This window comes from Haliotis cracherodii, unplaced genomic scaffold, assembly GCF_022045235.1.
Source record: "Haliotis cracherodii isolate W230 unplaced genomic scaffold, xgHalCrac1.p SCAF_11, whole genome shotgun sequence".
Lineage (NCBI taxonomy): Eukaryota > Metazoa > Mollusca > Gastropoda > Lepetellida > Haliotidae > Haliotis > Haliotis cracherodii.
Window position 1 is genome coordinate 22466865 of NW_027266266.1, and position 20211 is coordinate 22487075.

The 20211-nt window shown below is 40.7% G+C and overlaps 1 protein-coding gene across 1 annotated transcript in view; it reads left to right on the top strand.

Annotated features, from left to right (window-relative positions):
• Positions 1-2063: 2063 nt before the first annotated feature.
• LOC139456335 (platelet binding protein GspB-like) overlaps positions 2064-20211 on the top strand; it is a 174786-nt gene continuing 156638 nt past the window's right edge. Inside the window, exons 1-2 of the mRNA XM_071237978.1 lie at positions 2064-2108; positions 17159-17212. The gene's annotated coding sequence lies outside the window, so the exon portion shown is untranslated. The remainder of the gene's footprint in view (positions 2109-17158; positions 17213-20211) is intronic.

Genomic DNA, 20211 nt, shown 5'->3' on the forward strand with positions numbered 1-20211 from the left:
GTCCAAATGTATTACTCACTGGTAATTAGTGGGGGGAAAAGACAGCCTTGGCTCATCCTGTTCAGGTTGAAAGTATATTGTAGACTGCTGTGAAAATGGAGTTCGTGATGTTGATTTCCTGATGGTATTGATCTTTCTTCCTGTTATAACGATGTTCTTCGGATATAGTTAATGGTCATAATTTATTAACCTCACAACCAACTTTAATGAGAGGCTTCATTCCACGTCTATCCAATTTCAAACCGAGATAGAGACGTTGCAAATAGTGACCTGTTTCAAACTGAGATCCTGCCTCTACGTAATAACCTTCTATACATAACGCACGTTGTGGTTGCAAACTAAACGGAGTTTGAATTACTTTGATTAAACTTACTTGGACTGCCAAGCATATAGCCTCCTTTAAAGATAAACTATGACGTCAGAAATAATAAAACTATGACGTCAGAGAATAATCAATCCCCATTATCCGCTGATAATGGGCGTCAAAGGTAAACTAGCGGTGACATTTATATAACGGGGTCACTAATTTATTCTGTTTGTTTGTTTGTTTGTTTGTTGTTTAACGCCGCACTCACCAATATTCCGGCGGTCTGTAAAAAATCGACTCTGGGCCAGACAATCCAGTGATCGATCTACGCAATTTGGAAACGATGACATGTGTCAACCAAGTCATACTTGGTTTCATACTCCCCAGAGAGCTGAGAATGACGTTCGTGAGCACACAGATCCGCTGAGCGGGGTAATAATGTTGTATGACTTTGATCGTACTGGTGTGCGTATTATTGTTTTGTTTATTGTTGTTAAATGCCGCACACAGCAAATTCCAGCTATATGAAAGCGGTCTGTAAATAATCGAGTCTAGACCAGACACTCCAGTAATACATATATTGAGCTTCGACCCACGCAAATGAGATATGATGACATGCATCAACCAAACTAGAATGGGTTGCTGAAGACCTTTTCTGGGGAGTGAATGCGAAAGTGAGTGTGCGAGTGAGTGTTTGCGCACTTATGACAGGGAAACCTAAAATAGACTTCCAACATTGACCGAATTGACGGAATATCACCCGGATATTCGTTGTGACGCTTCACCAAAGCCTTCGGATTGAAATAAACTTTAAAAGATAAAAGTAAATCAATATCAATAATCATCTCAGTGAATTAACACTTCACCTGCTTAAAAAGTGTCATAAAAAGATGATCTTAAGTTTCTTAACAGTGACTGGATTTCTGGTCCATCACTTGATTGTCTGGTTTGTTTAGACGCTCTCGTCGCATGGCAGGAATACTGCTGTGTGACGTCAGCAACAAACATGTGTTTATGCAGACTGTGTGAGTGAGTGAGTGAGTGAGTTGGGTTTAACGCCGCTTTTAACAATATTCCAGTTATATCACGGCGTGTCAGCTTAATGTAGGAGGAAAGCCCGAAGTGATGCAGGTCTCAAACGTTTACCACTTCGGTAAAACCCACGAGCACGGGTATGGTGCTGACAAACCTAGAAACATAATCGGGGCGAACCGGGATTCGAACCCACAATCATAGGCGCCTTAGACGACAGGGCCACCCTTGCCCCCTGCAGACTGTGTGAGTGACGGGTGGTACAGGTAGGGCAGACATGCTTACCCTATTCGCGAACACCTTGTGTCATCACTGTTTTTCAGTGATCTATTCACATAATTTTCACCCCTATTTTTTCTTTAATGCAGAATGGAATCTGTTTCGGCGGATAATCGAGACTGGTTGTTCTTTGGCGTTAACGTTATAAATTAACAGAGATCAAATGCTTAAAACATTATACATGAAGAGATGACCCCGCATATGACCCTCCAGTCATTGGATGGGCGTCGACACATCTGGGCCAGCTAGTTGAGGAGGATGGTACGAATACAGTACAGGAAGAAAGACAATACACCGGAACCAGATGTTATACAAGAACCAGGAAAAAGTCACTCATGGATATGAATCATTGTTAAAGCCTTGAACTGCAACAGGAGCCACGATATCACTAATGCACGGAGCTTATCTGTGATGATTGGTGGAAGTGTGGGTTCTTGAAGGTCAGGAAGCAGATAGCTGTTGCTGCCATCTTTACATCATATCATCACAGGTATGTCTTATTTCGTTAGATATTTAAAACATTATTTTGGAATTTAGTTGTTATGTCTGCACAAACCATGCGGCTGATGCGTGTAGCCAATTGACCACCTTGTTACTGATTAGAACAGGTCTTCGGCAACCCATGCTTGCGTAAAAGGCGACTATGCTTGCCGTAAGAGGCGACTAACAGGATCGTGTGGTCAGGCTCGCTGACTTGGTTGAAGCATATCATCATATTCCAATTTCATGGATCGATGCTCATGATCAATCACTGGATTTTCTGGTCTAGACTTGATTATTTACAGACCGCTGTCATATAGCTTGGATATTGGTGAGTGCGGCGTAAAACAACAAACAGTGGTCCTTGAGAATATTTGTTTCAACACATGACAATATGTTATGTTTTGGTTTCAGACTTTTACTTAATCATATTCATACCCATGCATTGTTTTGATTTTGGCTAAAGAAGTAGATATTTTTATAATGCATGCTGCAAGAATATGTTCTGTTAGTCTATGTTATTTCGATATATTTCAGTTTATTTGGAGCAGAATAAGTGAGCGAGGTCAACCATTAATACTTGTAACAAAGCTGCAAACATGTTTATATTTCATTAAGGAGGAAAAGAGGAATATCGGAAAGGGTTATAGTCTTTTACGAACCGTGATGTAATTATTAGTTTTGATGAGTGTTTGGTATTTACCTCTAAAAAGAGGTTAAATGACTATATCTAATCTGTCATGGCGGGTGGATCGTGCAGCACACAGACTTCCAGATGTTGGTGAACCGTAACATGTTTTGAAGTGTATATATTACTGGTTCAGTGTTTTAATGGGACTACGAGACGTCGTGTATGGGTGACAATACTTCCTTCGTCGCCTGGCGTTTATCCTGTGACGATTCACTGACGAATAGACCCTAAGTACATGACTGTTGATTCGGTGCCGAAAAGGTCCAAAGTACATGGCTGTCGATTCAGTGATGATAGGTCCCAAGTACATGGCTGTCGATTCAGTGATGAATAGGTCCCAAGTACATGGCTGTCGATTCGGTGTCGAATAGGTCCCAAGTAACATGGCTGTCGATTCAGTGATGAATAGATCCCAAGTATATGGCTGTCGATTCGGTGTCGAATAGGTCCCAAGTAACATGGCTGTCGATTCAGTGATGAATAGATCCCAAGTATATGGCTGTCGATTCGGTGATGAAAAGGTCCCAAGTACATGACTGTCGATTCAGGGATGAATAGGTCCCAAGTACATGGCTGTCGATTCGGTGATGAAAAGGTCCCAAGTACATGACTGTCGATTCAGGGATGAATAGGTCCCAAGTACCAAGTACATGGCTGTCGATACGGTGTCGAATAGGTCGCAAGTACATGACTGTCGATTCAGTGATGAATAGGTCCCAAGTACATGACTGTCGATTCAGGGATGAATAGGTCCCAAGTACATGGCTGTCGATTCGGTGTCGAATAGGTCCCAAGTACATGACTGTCGATTCAGTGATGAATAGGTCCCAAGTACATGGCTGTCGATTCGGTGATGAAAAGGTCCCAAGTACATGACTGTCGATTCAGGGATGAATAGGTCCCAAGTACCAAGTACATGGCTGTCGATACGGTGTCGAATAGGTCGCAAGTAACATGGCTGTCGGTACGGTGTCGAATAGGTCCCAAGTGCATGGCTGTCGATACGGTGTCGAATAGGTCCCAAGTACATGGCTGCCGATTCGGTGTCGAATAGGTCGCAAGTAACATGGCTGTCGGTACGGTGTCGAATAGGTCCCAAGTGCATGGCTGTCGATACGGTGTCGAATAGGTCCCAAGAGATGGGTTTAACGCCGCTTTGAACAGTATTCCAGTTATACCACGGCATGTTGTTAGCTTAATACGGTAGGAAAGACACCTGATGCAGGTTTCAGGCATCCACCACTTTGGCGCAATCCACAAGCACGGGTATGGTGCTGACAATCCTAAAAACATAATCGGGGCGAACCGAGATTGGAACACACAATCATAAGTTTCTGGCGGGGCCGCAAATCTGCACGGGGAATGGCGACGTGTTAGACTGGGTGGCCCGTGCACTTTAATCTCTGTGATCAACTTTTTAATTTTCTCTGTAATAGAGATATGTTACACATGCAACGTCCTCATTTGTGACCCTATCATCAGCATGGGGTGACGTGTGGTGTACGTCGTGGCTTGCCGCATTCCTCTTACTTACCGTTGACACGCCGTGACAAGCTGAAATATAACAGTACAGCCCTCTCGTTTTCTCCCATTTTACCATACGTAGTGACGAACCAGAGATAAGTCAATACGACCATTCGATAATCCGGACATCGCGTAGAACAGTTACAATTTGATTTAACCAGGTTGTTTATTGTCTCCAGCAAATACATTAATGAAGATGGGTTCAGATTGCAGTGAGAGTAAGCAATGCCGTCTTCGTTCAGTATGTTGTTATCTCGCTTAATCACTACCCTATTAACAATTGTCAGCCTATGACGTAATAATCCAGGGCTTAGTGACTTCATACTGCCGCGGGTGACAAGGAAACATTAAAGCTATGTATAACAATCACGACATTTCACCATCATAAATTCTATGTGATCGTGTAGAATTATTAGTTATTGGTGGAACGATTGATCAAACAGTCTGAGGATAGGATGTCACCGATTTCGATATCGAGTTGCGTGTATTTGTCGCACAAGGATCCGATGATCTGTGGTTCGAATCCCATTTCGTAATGATTAATTAAAATCTTTAGTGTATCATCACCGTCAAATGAATCCAACTCCTCAGATCTTATCCCTTCGTCTGAGGCCTCGTGGTCAATATCCCAAAGGCATTGTGGTCATTATTTCATAGTTTTGTAAACCCGGTCTTCATCAACCCATGTTTGCCTTAACAGGCGACTATGCTTGTCGTAAGAGGCGACTGACGGGATCGGGTGGTCAGGCTAGATGACTTGGTTGATGCTTGTCATCGTATCCCAAATGCGTAATTCGATGCTCATGATGTCAATCACTGGATTGTCTGGTCTTGACTCGATTATTTACAGACCGCCGTCATATAGCTGTATAGAGTGCGGCGTTAAACAACAAACTAACAAACAAATCAAAGTTTTGTATGCTGCTTTGCGATCTCTTTTTGTAATAGTGATTCAAGCCTGTGCCTGTTTCCAGCGAGAAGGAACCGCCGACTAGTCAGATCCCCGGGACTTCATTGCACAAACACAATGTGTAAATCATGTACTAAAGCCTTTCGGACAACATACTTCCCCAATGTCAGGCAATGGTTGGGTTCGCACATTGCTCATGCACGAATTATGGTTATTAGGACGTCCAAGGGTAATAATCGGTTTCATTTCATTGGCCTACTAAATGGACACGTGTCACCGCTACACCTCAGAGCGACCGTATGTAACCACTACATACTCCTCCAATGTCAGGCAATGGTGGGGTTCGCGCAATGTTCACCAATTAGGGTTCATGTGACGTCCAAGAGTAATAATCGGTTTCATTTCATTGGCCTACTAAATGGACACGTGTCACCGCTACACCTCAGAGCGACCGTATGTAACCACTACATACTCCTCCAATGTCAGGCAATGGTGGGGTTCGCGCAATGTTCACCAATTAGGGTTCATGTGACGTCCAAGAGTGATAATCGGTTTCATTTCATTGGCCTACTAAATGGACACGTGTAACCGCTACACCTCAGAGCGACCGTATGTAATCATGTGAAGTACTGTCGATGTAACCTGTACAATATTGACTTCATTTATTTCATTGAGTATTGCAGTTGTCAGCATCCTTTCAACAGTGATACCTACTTAAAACGGATGCCTTGACGAACTGGACAGTACCCCCTAGAAGTGACATAAAACATGTTTTCATTTTGTATTATGCTTTTCCATTTGCTTTCTTAATGATATTTTGTCGTCATTTCCATATAATTAATAGCTGAAGTCGACAAAACTTTTAAACGTGTGGTTTACAGAAACAATGAGTGGGCAACATTACATTTTTGTAATCTGAGAATATCTTTGGAGTGATGAGCAGTACAAATACATTTTTCAGGAAGCCACGTTAACCATTAACAAACATAATAAAATAAGCATTCAATTTTATTTCTTGTTATTTGTAGATAACATGTTAAAAATGTTATACTGTTACAATTATTAATCCTTACAACATCATTTTTAATAACAACATAATTATAGATGAAAAGTAGATGCGGCTCTATGTCCAACATTCAGGGTATCTGACATTACGCTAATTAAATGTGACGTCCAAAGTCACCAAATCACGTTCTGAAAATCATACATGATTTTGTCGCATTGGCATCCTAATCACGTAATTCGAGATTCTGCAGCGCGTGTAATGGCGATATTCAGACCGGATGCACCCACTGGAGACGCATATCACATAATTAGAGACGTTGACTTAACAACCGCCATGTGTCGTGTTGCAGACGCACGTCACGACAGTAATCATTTTATTACAGTCGTTGCAGTACATTTAACTCTTATTGGTGCAAAATAGCATCGTGATAATTTGGAGACATGTCCTTCTGATTGATGTGATATTAACATACACGTTTTCCCGGTACAAATCTCCGTTATAGGTAGGAAAATGGGTGTTGGCCTTTCGTGTTGCAATTTATTGAAATAACAATCCATGTACTTCAGTGCTTACCATGATATTACCGCGTGCGTTTCTTTAACTGTAATTTGTTGTGAACCTAAATACAAATGTGCCACATTTTGGACAACTGCGTAGTCGTGCCTTCATGAATAGTTTCACTTTTTCGACCACATGAATCATTCCTAATTTCTGAATTTCATAATTTTAGTTCGACTTGTCACATGCAAACTTTGCCAAGAAGATAAAATATGTATGATTTTGAATAACGCAATAAACCGGTATTTTCCAAACCTATTGTGAAACGTAGTCACATTAATCAGCAATTTTACCTTCAGAAAGGATCGCCAATGTTATTATCATGGAGAACGTGGATTTATTTCCAGAACAAATATTAAGCCAGTATGTTAAATGAGGTAGAATCCTGCCAAAACTACACGTCAGTACCATCAACTCTTGGCTTAACTTCTTTGATAGGCATTAAGAAGTTGGAGTACTAAGTAAGGATAAGAATTTATAGATGACGAACTTCTTTATTACAATTAAGACCGACGTTTCGGTTCTAACACGGTTATCAAGCAAGTGATATACAGAGTGTGGTTGTCAAGTATATATACAAGTAGGAAGCAATGTTTATACAGTAGAGTATACATGAAGTACTATATGTATGGTTTCCACCTGTCAATGTAACACAACCCTGTGCTCTGCTGAACATGAAGAACTATATATAGGGTTTCCCTATCACGATGTAACACAAACCTGTGCTCTGCTGTACATGAAGTACTATATATATGGTTTCACCATGTCAATGTAACACAAACCTGTGCTCTGCTGAACATGAAGAACTATATATATGGTTTCACCATGTCAATGTAACACAAACATGTGCTCTGCTGAACATGAAGAACTATATATATGGTTTCACCATGTCAATGTAACACAAACATGTGCTCTGCTGAACATGAAGTACTATATATATGGTTTCATCATGTCAGTGTAACACAACCCGGTGCTCTGTTGTACATGAATTACTATATATAGGGTTTAACCATGTCAGTGTAACACAAACATGTGCTGAACATGAAGTACTATATATAAAGGGTTTCCCCATCACAATGTAACACAACGCTGTGCTCTGCTGAACATGAAGAACTATATATATGGTATCACCATGGCAATGTAACACAAACCTGTCCTCTGCTGTACATGAAGTACTATATATATGGTTTCCCAATCACAACGTAACACAACGTTGTGCTTCTGCTGAACATGAAGTACTATATATATAGGGTTTCCACATCACAATGTAACACAACCCTGTCCTCTGTTGAACATGAAGTACTATATATATAGTGTTTCCCTATCACAATGTAACACAAACCTGTGCTCTGTTGAACATGAAGAACTATATATATGGTTTCACCATGTCAATGTAACACAAACATGTGCTCTGCTGAACATGAAGAACTATATATATGGTTTCACCATTTCAATGTAACACAAACCTGTGCTCTGCTGAACATAAAGTACTATATATATGGTTTCACCATGTCAATGTAACACAACCCGGTGCTCTGTTGTACATGAATTACTATATATAGGGTTTCACCATGTCAGTGTAACACAAACATGTGCTGAACATGAAGTACTATATATAAAGGGTTTCCCCATCACAATGTAACACAACGCTGTGCTCTGCTGAACATGAAGAACTATATATATGGTATCACCATGGCAATGTAACACAAACCTGTCCTCTGCTGTACATGAAGTACTATATATATGGTTTCCCAATCACAACGTAACACAACGTTGTGCTTCTGCTGAACATGAAGTACTATATATATAGGGTTTCCACATCACAATGTAACACAACCCTGTCCTCTGTTGAACATGAAGTACTATATATATAGGGTTTCCCCATCACAATGTAACACAAACGTGTGCTCTGTTGAACATGAAGAACTATATATAGGGTTTCACCATGTCAATGTAACACAACCCTGTGCTCTGCTGAACATGAAGAACTATATATAGGGTTTCCCAATCACGATGTAACACAACCCTGTGCTCTGCTGATTATGAAGAACTATATATATGGTTTCACCATGTCAATGTAACACAAACCTGTGCTCTGCTGAACATGAAGAACTATATATATGGTTTCACCATGTCAATGTAACACAAACCTGTGCTCTGCTGAACATGAAGTACTATATATATGGTTTCACCTTGTCAATGTAACACAACCCTGTGCTCTGCTGAACATGAAGAACTATATATAGGGTTTCCCTATCCCGATGTAACACAACCCAATGCTCTAATGAACATGAAGAACTATATATATGGTTTCACCATGTCAATGTAACACAAACCTGTGCTCTGTTGAACATGAAGAAATATGTATATGGTTTCACCATGTCAATGTAACACAAACCTGTGCCCTGCTGAACATGAAGAACTATGTATATGGTTTCACCATGTCAATGTAACACAAACCTGTGCTCTGCTGAACATGAAGAACTATGTATATGGTTTCACCATGTCAATGTAACACAAACATGTGCTCTGCTGAACATGAAGAACTATGTATATGGTTTCATCATGTCAATGTAACACAAAGCTGTGCTCTGCTGAACATGAAGAAATATGTATATGGTTTCACCATGTCATGTAATACAACACTGTGCATCCGCTGGACGTGAAGTACAATATCTATGGTTTTACCATGTCATGTAATACAACACTGTGCATCTGCATGACGTGAAGTACAATATCTATGGTTTTACCATGTCATGTCATACAACAATGTGAATCTGCTGGACATATATCTGGTCTTACCATGGTAATCCATACAAAACTCCATAATGCACGACACATATTGCTCTGTTTGCTCTGTCAATACTATGAACTTTTTTAAGTGGAAATTTTAAAAAGAGCGTAGCATGTTTTCGTAAACTGTGATTAAAGTTATTGTTAATGGGAGAGGAACAAGGTCTCAAACTTGAGTTTTATTCATGTTTTCAATAACCCACCTAAACTAGAAATAAAGGAGACCAGTGAAACCCCCTCGTCTGTTTCATATTTAGATATATGCATAAAGATAAAGTGAGAAAACACTCTCCACAAGACTCTATTAAAAGAGCGATGACTTCAACTTTCCAAAAGTTAACTTTTCGTTCGTTTCGAGAAATATTCCAACAGCTCAGGGCTTTGGTGTTTCACATCTTTTGAGATACAATCGAGCATGCTCTTTCAACCAAGATTTCAAAGAGCGTCATGCGACTCTAGTTCAGAACTTGTTTGATCAAGGTTACAACATTCAAGGCCTAAGTAAAGCTTTCAAAACGTTTTTTGTTAGACATGTGGAAGAAATTTGATGGTCAAAGACAAAAATGATGTCCGATGCTATTCCCTAGTTTGACTTGCACCATATGTTCCCATATATTGTCGGTGATGGGGATTCAAAACACATGCTCATGATATAGTCTAAATTGTACAATGGACTCTGCGTGATGCAGAGATTTCTTAAAACATGTAAACCCACACAGAACGTTTCGGAGAATGTAAAGACTCCCAAACACCGCAGCCTTCTGCTTTATCCAGATTGTCAGAAGGGCTGTATTCTTGTAGCACACCCGGGTACTCTCCCGATGTCAGTCAACAGGTTGGGGGGACACCAAACCTAAGGCACCGAGAACAATGGGGAGTCGGACAACATGGTACTTGGTATGCAAGCGTGACATTTCGAAAGCGAGGTTTGCATAATTGCCATGTTTTTCCTCAATCTTGTCAATCACATTACTGTTAAAGGGGACAGAAAATTCAATGATATAATGATTTCTTTGGATTTATAAAAAAAAGACAAGATCAGGTGTGTTGGTCTGGATACGTCTGGGGTTGTATACGGGCCTATTCCAAAGAATAAATAAATTCCAAAGTATTTATCATTTTCCATGACGCCCTCTACATATTCTGTGTCAAAACCACCAGCATGGCGAAGATGGTAATAAAATGATCGAGCCACTCCATCATGTTGCTTAAGATACTGTGTTTGTACCAAAGCTGGGCATCCACTGACAACGTGGTGAGCAGTCTCATTAAATTCTTTGCATAATCTACATTTCATTTTTACAAGTTGATGCAAAATCACACATTGACGGTTTCGACTGGGAAGTGACTGGTCCTGATCAGCCGACCTCATCGAAGAGAAGGACTCTGCAAGGTTGCTGAACTGAGACTGGGCCGATTTGACATGGCACTTCATTTGGTTGACACTCATTTCTGTACCGTCCAGCAGTACAGAACCATCTACAAAATCAACACTGACATTGAGATTATGTCCCACATCCTTGACTGTCTAGAATATACTGGTAGCATAATGAGTCAATTTTAGCATCCTGTGACGTTTATTTCCAGACTTCCAGAATTGTCACGGTTGTGAAGAATAATTTATTCACCACTTGGCACTTTGAACCATCATTGCAACCAACTAAAACGTAGCCACTTCATTAACCACTATCGTTTACGGCGTAACCTCACAAGGCCATCGAGTTAAGAAGCTTTCGTTAGTACATTTCATAGACAAAGGCGTCAGTCAGAAAGCTGCTTCAAAATATTTGTCCCTGAACTTCTCGTGAACACATCAACCTTGTGGTTTCAATTATCAACTTCTAACACCATCTTTACCTTCTGTGTATCAAATATTGTGAACCATCAAACATATGTCTGCAGGGGCCAGTTATGCAGATGATAATTGTTATACGAATACTCAGGTGTTACATGTAGTTACTTGTGAACATGACGTTGCGATCGTAACAATATTAGACAAACGTACTTCAATTGTGGTCTAACTATTCGTGCTAAGAGCTCGTTTAGTTACAGATATGACGAACTGCCTCCTGTTTGTTTCCCCAATTCAAAGGATGCGTGATTAAGCTGGTTTTTATGCCCCTTTGAACAAACACGACCCGTTAGCACGACACGACGATGCTCACAGGATTATCGTGGGGCTAAATTTTGCGCTCACGACCAGTAAATTGTAAAGCTCCGAACACCAAACGTTGTTTCAGTATTTTCGAATACACGATAACTTGTTTTTATCAGACAAAATACTTGTAGTCATTGCGTGAGATATATCTGTGTCATGAACTTCTTTAATGTCAGCGCTGTGAGTACAATCGATACTGCTGAGTGACCTTCTTGGTTCATGTGAAATGTCTGCATGAAAGCACAGCCGTAAACATTATTTAGGAATTTATTTGCTCTTTGCGTGAGTTCATTTATGCCACTACATAAATTGATGGTCAAACTGTGTGAACGTAGACGTTGAAATATGTTACCCTCATTCTATAAAGGTTCATGCTCCAATGAACTGACACTAGGTCAAAGTCAGTTCTTATAATTTTCACATAATGCTATTGATAGGGTGGGGGTGGGGTGGGGGTGGGGCGTCGAACGATGTTTACATTCACTTTTATTTGCTACGTTTGGTCTCATAGTCACACTAACAATCATACAACGACCAGAAATAGAAAAGTTATAGTCCCTCAAAAAGACAGATGAGGGCTCAAATAACATCATTTGCAGTTTGGTTTCGGCAAATAGACTTGAATAATGTCGACATTAGATGAACAGTGCCTCTTACGAGTATCCTCAGGTCGCCAGTTACACTGCTAATGTGTCGTAATACATTACATCAACTACAGGACGTCAAAATGGCTGACACAGTAAACGTGTCGGGGGAGTTTCGAAGTTATCAAAATATTGTTAGCGTTACGGGCTGGTTCTTATCCAGTCGTAGGCATCATGCCATCTCATCCCAGACATGTTCTATGGGAGAAAGGTGTGGAGAAACAACGAGCCATGGCAGTACAGCAATGTCACACTGGCTCAAAGAGTGTGTTACAAGACGTGCAACATGTCCGAGGGCATTTTCCTGCTGCAGTGTGATGTTACGTCCCTGCATTTGCACAAAGGGTCGCACATGATCTCGAGCGATGTCTTCCCGGTGGCGATCGCCATTCAAATTGACATGACCAATGATGAGTTGTGTTCGTCCATGAGTTGTGATGCCAGATGCTGTAACATCAAGCTAGGCCTGCCTGACGGTGTCGTGGTGGCAACATGGGGCGTATCGCTGGACGTAGGGACGGATGTTGTGCTCAATCAATCGGTTCTGACACTAATTGGCCTCAATCCAGGAATTGTTCCAGTTGTTAATGTCGCAGTTTTCGTATCCGCAGATGCACCAACCGAATATGGTTGTCTTGTTGACGTGATTTCACACGTGGACGAAAGGCCGATTGCATTGATTAATAATTATGTTTTGACACTTGCTTTATTTAATTTCAGAATATATTTATATTCATGAAGCAAAGTTACTTTCTTTGGTTAAGACATCACAGTTTGCCCATGACCCGTGAATAATTACGAGGCCGTGGCTTGATTCGTTAGTTAAAAATAGCGACTACAAGCGTCCTCAAAGTGATGTTGTTGACTTGTCTTTGCATGTGTCTCTGACGGGTGTCACGGTGGGGCAGGATACGCTCACCTTTTTGCGAACACCTGGTAGCATCACAACTTGATAGTGATTCACACACCCATGCTCATTATACAGAGTTGGCAGAGTTTTCTTAAATATGGGAAGGGTTTTGTCGCTTTCATTTCCACCATCAAGCTGACACGCCGTGATATGTCTGAAATACTGTTCAAGCGGCGGGGTTCATCCTCACTCACTATTTAGGCTCATGGTATGAGCAGTGTCTGGCTTCTTCTTTAAATGGGAGGGGCGGTCGGGTAGCCTAGTGGTTAAAGCGTTCGCTCGTCATGCCGAAAACCCGGGTTCGATTCCCGACATGGGTACAATGTGTGAAGCCCATTTCTGGTGTCCCCCCGCCGTGATATTGCTAAAGCGGCGTAAAACCATACTCACTGTCACTCTTTAAATGGGATGCTTATCTATAGCAAAGTGATGTTGTTGGCCTGGCGCAGCAGAACTGTACCCAGCTTAAGTCCATGAACACAGCATGTCACTAAACACTCGGGGCATTTAGTATTCGTTTCCACACGAATGCCCTCATTGATGGACATGAGTTCATATCTCCCTTTATGTCACATTAGCCTGGAGCAACGTATGCGTGAACACACGCAAGGCACTGTTGATATTCAGGTCACGTAACGATATGCATGACCTTTGATCTATCATAATGTGTTCATGTAGCTGGCACGTTGGTTTTATCACTTGCATCTATTTTTAAGTACTTTATCCGGGGTTGTTAATAAAATTCAGAAACAATACTCCAAAGTAGATCGACAAGGAGACTCTCAAAGCAGCATTGCTTTTGTTATTGGATGCATCATACTGATAACACTCTTTGAAGATGGCACTAATAGTATGTTTTGCCAGTTTTATTTTTAGTCCAACCACAGATTTAAATCCGTTAAAAAGGTAAAAAATCGTGGTCAAGATGTTTTAACTGCCTGGTAGTCTTTGTACAACTGAGATATTGTCTTTATCTAAACTGCCTGGCAAAATAAAATATACACCCAAGTTTGATGGTGGCTGAAAATATAACAAACAAGAAATTGTTATTCGATGGTGATGTATTTGATATGGGTGCCGCAGTAGTGTTGTGGACCTTAAATTTGAAGTTTTTCCGCCTCGTAACCTTTTGATTTTTTGGTCATAACCAATTATTGGGACTCAGACATTATTCTTTAAGGAAGTGAATCTTTCAGAGTATATGCTTACTCCTTCATCAGATCATTGAAGGAGTAAGCATATACGAAACGTTGTGTTCCTCATAAAAAAGAAGTTGACATCCATATATTCTCTTCCTTATTTGTATCACTTCTAAATGCCTTTCAAAGACCTCTATTTTCTTTTACATAGCAAATTAATTAGGGTAACCTTTAACAGTTTTTTTATTATATACATGATACAATATGAGATAACAGACAACAGAAGGGGCGTTTGAACCGCTTCAACTGTGCTGGGACGAGCCTATACAACATTAATTCAAGATTATACACAATTTGTTTTGGTTGGTTTGGTAGTAAATGACAGGAAAAACAGTTAAACAGAAAACGTTACCGCTTCAACTGTGCTGGGACGAGCCTATACAACATTAATTCAAGATTATACACAATTTGTTTTGGTTGGTTTGGTAGTAAATGACAGGAAAAACAGTTAAACAGAAAACGTTACCGATCGATTACCCACCGAAACATTGGGCGTAATAGGAACAATAATAGTAAATTTTACATGAGTAGATCACTAAAAATCAGCCATGATTTCAGGTGTTCGCGAAAGAATGTTCTAATTCTATGAAGGTTCGAATTTGGGTCGGATTTGCCCAGGTGTTTTTTCGGAAATAGAGGCATCTCTTTGAGGTTTGTGTCAACTTTGTCACGCTGTAATGAAGTATTGCTCTTAACGTGCTTGGGCTATTCAAATTGCTTTGTACTGACTGACAATATGTCAGTTACGTGTATGAGAGTTATAAATACGTGTGTAATATAGCGGTCAATGCAATTACCAATACAAGATCAAAGACATGATCATATTCACAAACGAATTTGCACTGCACATGTATTGTTTCATTTTCTAATGAATTAATAGGACATTTCTTTACGAACGTGAGCTTGTATACATAACACTTACACCTACCATGATATCTCTGCCCACCAACTGTTACGTAACAATTTCACTGTTTACTTGGTTCATAGCATGCCCATCTTCCCGAGGCAAGGGAGTTAACTGACTGTAAAAGTCCAATTTCCACCCTTGCCGAACTAAGCTGAGATTATGGAGTTATATTTTGGCTGGACTAACGAGTATATGCAAAGTCCAATCAAAATCGCGCAACGAAATTGAAATCCGGTTCGTAAACAATTTGGATTTCACGTGCAGATTTCGGTCGACTGGAAGATTTGTAAAGCATGCGTACCGTCAACTGGGCGTCGACAAATATTTGGCACATATGTTCATGTCTTTAATCAAGGTGGTCAATTGATTTGATGCACTTTGCGGGGTAAGACCCGTTTTATTACAATCCCTGATCATCTGTCAGGTCATCTTGACTGGGCACCGCCATTTTATTTGAAGCAAATGCAAGTGGTATGAGAGACGGAATCTGATTGGTCAATAGGAGGGACACAGAAGAAACATAACTTGTAATAGCCACTGGTGGCGCTGCGTTCGACCCTGGAAATTCCAGTCTAGTTCGGGAGGAAACTAGACTTTTATAGTCAGTCAACGCCCTTGCCTCGGCAAGGTGTTCTTGATTCGTTTTCTATCAACTCTCCCAATCCATAACCGATCACCCCAAGCACTGGGAAGAATTCATGTTGGAACTGGTCCCTTATTTGTTCAAGGTATTCTGACTTGCTCCTTACTTCGAAAACAATGGCTACCTAACGTATGTTAAGCTGCGCCCAAACGAACTTATTGCAGAAGGATCAGGGCCCACTTTGCGCTAAGACTACTGTAAGCCTATGTTAAAGTATGGGAGTTACGATCATCTTAGCGCTACGATCGCTTTGTGCAAGTGGGCCCTGGTGCACAGAATTTGGCCAAACACATTTGGTTTGTTACAGGTAGAGAGGATGTACGCACGTGCATGTCATGATGATGAAATTTACTACAAATAATCAGTCTCGATTTGCTACCGAAACAGATTCCATTGGGAACAAAAGGCCAAATAGTTGTGAAAATTATATGCTTAGGTCCTTGAAAATCAGTGAAGACACCAGGTGTTGTCGAAAAGGGATGTGTCGTACGTTTTCTGAGATGATGTTTTACATGAACAATGTGTGTCAAAATTAAGTTTCATACTCAACTGTCAAATGCTGTTGTTAACAAATTACGGGGAAGTTAACTTACTTCCAACAGTAATTAACAAGAAAACGTACATCTGTATGGATAACAACTTCTGGTTTACTGCATAAAGCAGCGTTTCGATGTAGATTCTGACACTGTCATCAATCTAGATTGATCTAAATTGAACGTCGCTAGATGCAACAAACCAAACTATAAACTATTTAGTTCTAAGATTATGAGCACGTTTGTTTGTTTGTTGTTTAACGCTGCCTCTACAAATATTCAAGCTATATGACGGTGGTCTGTAAATAATTAAGTCTGGAACAGACAATCCAGTGCCAGTGATTGACATCATGAGCATCGATCATCAATTGGGATACAATGACTTGCATCAACCAAGTCGGTGAGCCTGACCACCCGATCCCGTTAGTCGCCTCCTACACCAAGCATAGTCGCCTTTTACGGCAAGCATGGGTTGCTGAAGACCTATTCAACCCCGGATCTGATTCAAGACTTGCCATAGTATTAGTAATCTCTCAAAAGAGAAGCAAAACTATGTTTTATGACCACAAACATTTCTTTTTCAGGACATCCAGTGATCTGGACCAGAAGTACTGGTTGCTTCACTGGGCACAAATCAGGTAATTATTCCATAAAATACCTAGACCACAGCTGTTGTCTTGTGGACAGAGCATCTGCCCGGAGAGCGGAAGGTCGCTCGGAGTCAGTGTACTGTGTCTTAGTGGGGTATTCATGTTATACTGCGGCATGGTATCTCAGTGGGCGAGCACTAAAAAATTGGCATGCATCCAGACTAGTACAAGCTGCCACACACAGAGACACATGCATGCACGTTGCTATGTAAGTGCAATGATCTTGAACGCGGCATTAAACCTCATTTCACCTCACCGCCAATAAAATACCTGCCTTGAGCTACGGCTGTGATTGGGCAACAGGTTTTTTTGCATTGTAAACCGTGCCTGTGGCAGCCTTCTTTGAAAAATATTATTTTGTTCAAAATTATTTCTGAGGATTAAGTATTATAATATTACATTCAGAGCAATAATGTAAAATCAATTTTCAAGGGTCTTCCCCTTTATTGGTTCTGCTGCCATTAAGATACCTTCAGACCTTTACATAAGCCAACACAATAAGATATAACTATATAAACATGAGTTGAGAATCTTTCTATTTCCATTTGTGAATTTTTATTCACATTTGCTTCATCTGTGTGGAGGGGGCACGGGTGGCCCAGTCGTCTAAGGCGCCGCGATTCGCTGTGCAGAGTTACGTCCCTTGGGCACGCCAGAAACCTATGATTGTGGTTTCGAATCCAGGTTCGCCCCGATTATGTTTCTAGGTTTGTCAGCACCATACCCGTGCTCGTGAGTTTCACCGAAGTGGTAAACGTCTGAGACCTGCATCACTTCGGGCTTTCCTCCCACATTAAGCTGACACGCTGCGATATAACTGGAATACTGTTAAAAGCGGCGTTTAACCCAACTCACTCACTCACTCATCTGTGTCGAATTCAACCTTTGAGCAGGTCTAGGAATATACCTGAGCAAACCCATAATTATTCAGTAAAATCTGTGGAAATAGGCAATGAAGTCACATGTTGTCCTTAAAGTTGTACGTTTTCGTACTCACTCACCAACTTCTAGAATGCGAATAAAACAGTAAAATAATTAACAAATTATGAATGAGTGACTGGAAATTTAATTAAATGTGAGAATTTAATTCTTCTGTTCTTGGCTCACACACAGAGCGAGTGAACAACTCTCACGTTATTGCAAAATACCAGATGCACACAATGTCCACATAACTACACCCTCCAACTTTACAAATGTGATTGTGTCAGTGTCAGGCGTGAATGTCCCGCATACAATCAGGCATCGTCAGCAAACACAGCAATATTCCAGCTACATAATTTTCAATTAAGCCTTGATAATGGGACCCCTCACCTAGTTACCTCTGTGCCGTTATATAGTTTCTGTTATTACGGGTCTTTGGGCATTATTTAGGTCATTAATACTGTAATTTGATCTATAATGGCCTCAAACTATACCGTACGTGTCTGATAGAACATAAAGGACTATCTTGGCACCATACGAACGAAAAGTAATTCTCGTAAAAGATGACCCGAAAACATTTCTACGTTTTTCTTACCGGTCGGCACCGGATGCTGATAGTCACGTGACATATTATTTGCCAAACATGGTTAACGAAGCAGACGATGGATGGCGACTGTGATTTTCAACACTTTTAGATAGTATTCAATATTAATGGTAAACATTTCTAAAGTATATCTTAACCACGTATTAGTAACTATATAGTATAAATACCTTCCTGGTTTCCATTGGAGACGATATTTATCCAAGTGACCTGCTGACAAAAAACATCATCCTGTGACCTCTGACACTGCACGCGCTTTGAGACACTATTAACGACTCGAGAAATACGGTCCCCGAGTTCGGGTAACGGTGGGGGACATATATTCTATTGTGTGCTAATGGAAAATGTTAACTTCTATAAATGTTTGTAAAATTTAATGCTGTTCTATTACGACGGCCGTTTATCTGTTTATATATCTATTGCTGTCAAATTTGGTCACATGGCGGGTTAGCCATCACGCTACCGTCACGTGACTTAATTATTTTCGTCTGCTTCATGTTGGGACCATTTCCGGAAGCTTAAGTAAGTCACAAAATTTGCACGCAGCCGTCAACAAATAATTTTAGGAAAGGACAAACTTGCTATGAAGAACACTTGGAATATGGAATATAATCATTAGAAGCACAGCCAACACATATATTCAACGCTGACAGCGTACATCTCCAACTGTACGTGTTAATAGATTAATATAGCTTTTATGGTATAAAGTTCCGACTATAATGCATGCATGTTCATATAGAGGCATGTATTCATAAATGAATCTGTAGCTTTGATGGTTTTAAGAAGGGATTTACGCTGGATGCCAAACCCTGTTAAAAGTGGTATTCTGGATGGTGCCAGTGTGGTACGCTTGATGCCATGGAATGGGCATCTGGTGCGTGGATGCCAATTGTGTCAGCGTTGAAATGTATTGTCCTGTCTTATTTGATTGCTAAGAGGGACAAATGAATAAACTATTAAGTTCTAAGATAATGAGCACGTTTGTTTGTTTGTTGTTTAACGCTGCCTCTACAAATATTCAAGCTATATGACGGTGGTCTGTAAATAATTAAGTCTGGAACAGACAATCCAGTGCCAGTGATTGACATCATGAGCATCGATCATCAAGTCGGTGAGCCTGACCACCCGATCCCGTTAGTCGCCTCTTACACCAAGCATAGTCGCCTTTTACGGCAAGCATGGGTTGCTGAAGACCTATTCAACCCCGGATCTGATTCAAGACTTGCCATAGTATTAGTAATCTCTCAAAAGAGAAGCAAAACTATGTTTTATGACCACAAACATTTCTTTTTCAGGACATCCAGTGATCTGGACCAGAAGTACTGGCTGCTTCACTGGGCACAAATCAGGTAATTATTCCATAAAATACCTAGACCACAGCTGTTGTCTTGTGGACAGAGCATCTGCCCGGAGAGCGGAAGGTCGCTCGGAGTCAGTGTACTGTGTCTTAGTGGGGTATTCATGT